General features: G+C 52.2%; 1 long non-coding RNA gene across 1 annotated transcript; it reads right to left on the reverse strand.

The window, feature by feature from the left end:
- Positions 1 to 1,040: 1,040 nt before the first annotated feature.
- Positions 1,041 to 1,602, reverse strand: LOC137467647 (uncharacterized). Its single transcript, XR_010995580.1, has 2 exons — positions 1,549 to 1,602; positions 1,041 to 1,265 (listed from the first exon to the last, which is right to left on the reverse strand). It is a non-coding gene; the product is annotated as an uncharacterized lncRNA (long non-coding RNA).
- Positions 1,603 to 2,844: the final 1,242 nt, after the last annotated feature.

A 2,844-nucleotide genomic window follows, 5' to 3' on the forward strand; every position in this document is an offset into this window, starting at 1 on the left:
GTCTCTGACCTTGCCTGCTTTTGTCCCTCTTGCTGTGCCCTCTGCTCCCCCAGGGCTCGGTGGCTGCTGCCCAGGACTGTGGGACTGGCACAGATCCAGGGGTCGAGACCCTCCTTTCTCTGCCCTTGGAGCTGCCTTTTCCATCTGGAAGCTCCCCATGGACAGGGAGTCCCCAGCTCCGTTCCTTGCACAAGCTCCAGGAGCCCAGGGCTGCCATCTCAAGTCCCTGCTGGCCCTGGGGGCTCCCAGGTGCCTCAGGCTGCTGAGACTGCTGCACACGGGAGGCAAGAGTGGCAGGGGCTGTGCTGAAAGTCAGCTCCATGTGCTGCTGCTGCTGGGGGTCATTTGTCCAGCCCTGGCCCAGAGTCAGGGATCAGATCCAGGCCCTGCTGCTGCTCCCTCGCGATCAGCCCCAGTTTGGGTGTTGCTGTCAGGGCCAGCAGAAGCGGTGGCTGGAGCAGCGGGTGCTGACAGTGCCCCGAGCCCTGGGGCTGGAGGGGTCCCTGGGCTTGGGGCTGGGAGGGAGCTGCTCCAGCCCGGAGTGCACTGCTGAGTGCTGTGCTCTGGGGCTGGGGCTCCCCGCACAGGGGACTGGACTGGTGTGCCACAGGAGACAGAGAAGCTGCAGCTTCAGCATAACTGAGGTGGGTGCGTGGGCCGGGAAGAGTGGGGAGGCTCAAGGGGATTCACAGAGCTCATCCTGCTGCAAGGACGAGGAAAAGGGAGTGGGAACTCAGCAGTGAGGAGAGCTGAGGGCTGGAGAGCAGCTCTGAATGACACTAAAATCCCACTGGACCTCTGAGACACTGCTGCTCCTCAGGAGTGACAGGATGAGTCCCTAAGCCTGGGGCTCAGCCTTCCTCGTGGTGAGGGGCACCAAGGAAGGCAACAGTGTGATGGGGACTGCCATGGGCTGGGAACTCACTGGGGGAAAAGAGGGAGCAGTTGGGAAGTACAAGGCAGGTGGGGGAGAGAACTGTTCAGAGAAGGGCTGAGATACAGCTTGAGCAAGCTGCAAAATGTCATTTGGGGTCATCCCAGATTGATTTCGTTTCAGAAGCTATTGAACAAGTTTATTTTTTGGGTGGTGTCATGTTTTCCCTGGGAGGTGTACATTCTGCAACCTTGAGCTGTGTTGCTGAAATGCTCCAGCAGGTCTGTGCTGCAGGTCACCCCATTTCTTCTTTGGCTGATTGTGGCCCGGTGCTGAGCTCCAGCAGAGCCCTGGCAGAGCCCAGAGCAGCCTCAGCACCCGCAGAGCCTGGCTGCAAGGAGAGAAACCAGAAAGCGCCCGTCAGCTGAAGGCTCCTGTCCCCTTGTCCCAGCCGCCCGCGGTGCCCAGGCCATGCTGGCCGTGCCCAGAGCTGTGCCCAGAGCTGCCCATCCCTGCTGCCTGTGGGAGCAGAGCAGGAGGGCAGGACATGTGCCCAGCCTGCAGCTGGCCACGGCACATCCAACCCTCAGCAGCTGCCCAGAGCAGGATGCTCCCGTGCTCGCTGCCATCTCCCCAAAGCTCTGATCCCACCATGCCAAGCAGACGGGACCCACCTGACGCCATCCCCCGCTGGAAGAAAAGCTGGTCCCAAACGATGTCCTCTGTGGATATTCTCAGTTCAGTCAGAGAGAAAAAAGAAGGTTTTCTAACCAGGCGAGAGCCTGGGAGACAGTTGGGAGAGAATGTAAATAATTCTCTAATCTTTCTTGTTGTTCACATTGTTGATAGATATGTTCTGCCACAGTGCGTCATTCACTGCACACCAATGGTGTGACATGTTTTTACACTAGGACCAATGAAATTAGTCCACATGATGTTCTCTATAAATAGAGTGTTGCATTTGAAATAAATCAGAGTTCATTCTCTTTGCCTTTGATTTGGAGTAATTTTCGTTCCTGTCCTGCTCTACGGCGACACTGCACTACCAAAATTGTGGCCCCCAAATCCATCAGTATTTATGTCTCCAGCTGCTTGCACCAATGGCAGGGAACGTCCTCAACAGTGCTGGGGCACCAAGTTACCTTCCACAGGTCATCTGACAGTGCCTTTTTCTCCCTGTGCTTCCTGTCTTTCTCCTTATCTTCTACTTTGAATTTTGACAGGATTTATTCTTATTTTCTCTTGATCAGTGCTAAAATGCATGTTTCTCTTCCAAGTTTCAGTTTGTTTAGTGATCCTGTCAAGCCTTTTCTCAGAAGCCTTTTTAATGAAATTGAGAGTCAATTTCAGCAATTTTGGTGATTCCCTGTGTGATTTACACAAATCTCCTGTTAATTAGGGCACCACTTAGGAAGGTACAAAGAGAAAAAGGATGTTTCTGTATGTCAGTTCAGTAGTGGAATATTCATGGATAGAGAGAGTGATTAGCTGAATTTTACATGTACTCCTAACCTGAAAGTGCAACAGCTAACCTGGGAAGCAATTAGAGCCAGATCTCTTCTTCTACCAGCCTGTATTCAAATGTAAAGGAAATAGAGCAGGGTGAGAATGTTAGTGCTCAGCTCCTCAAGTGCCTTGTTAAGGTGTTGTTAGAGTAATGGAGATAAACATCTGGGTTCCCATTCCTAATTGTCAGTTTCATTAACTCTGAAAACAGCTGAGATGTGCACATCACACTTATCAATCCATCTGGGGATGTTTTAGGTTTGTAATGTAATAGCATTTTTAGATCTCTACACAATGTTTCCAGGAGTCTAAATGACTGAACGACTTTCTCCTTTTCTCCTCAGTCTTTGCATTCCTGTGCACCAGAGATTTTCAGTGAATGAGTTCCACTCTACTCCAAGCTGAATCTCTCAGCTGTGTTTACAGTGGTTGTCTGTGGGTCTCTTCTGCACAGCGCAATTTTA

The sequence above is a fragment of the Anomalospiza imberbis genome, unplaced genomic scaffold, assembly GCF_031753505.1.
Source record: "Anomalospiza imberbis isolate Cuckoo-Finch-1a 21T00152 unplaced genomic scaffold, ASM3175350v1 scaffold_72, whole genome shotgun sequence".
Lineage (NCBI taxonomy): Eukaryota > Metazoa > Chordata > Aves > Passeriformes > Viduidae > Anomalospiza > Anomalospiza imberbis.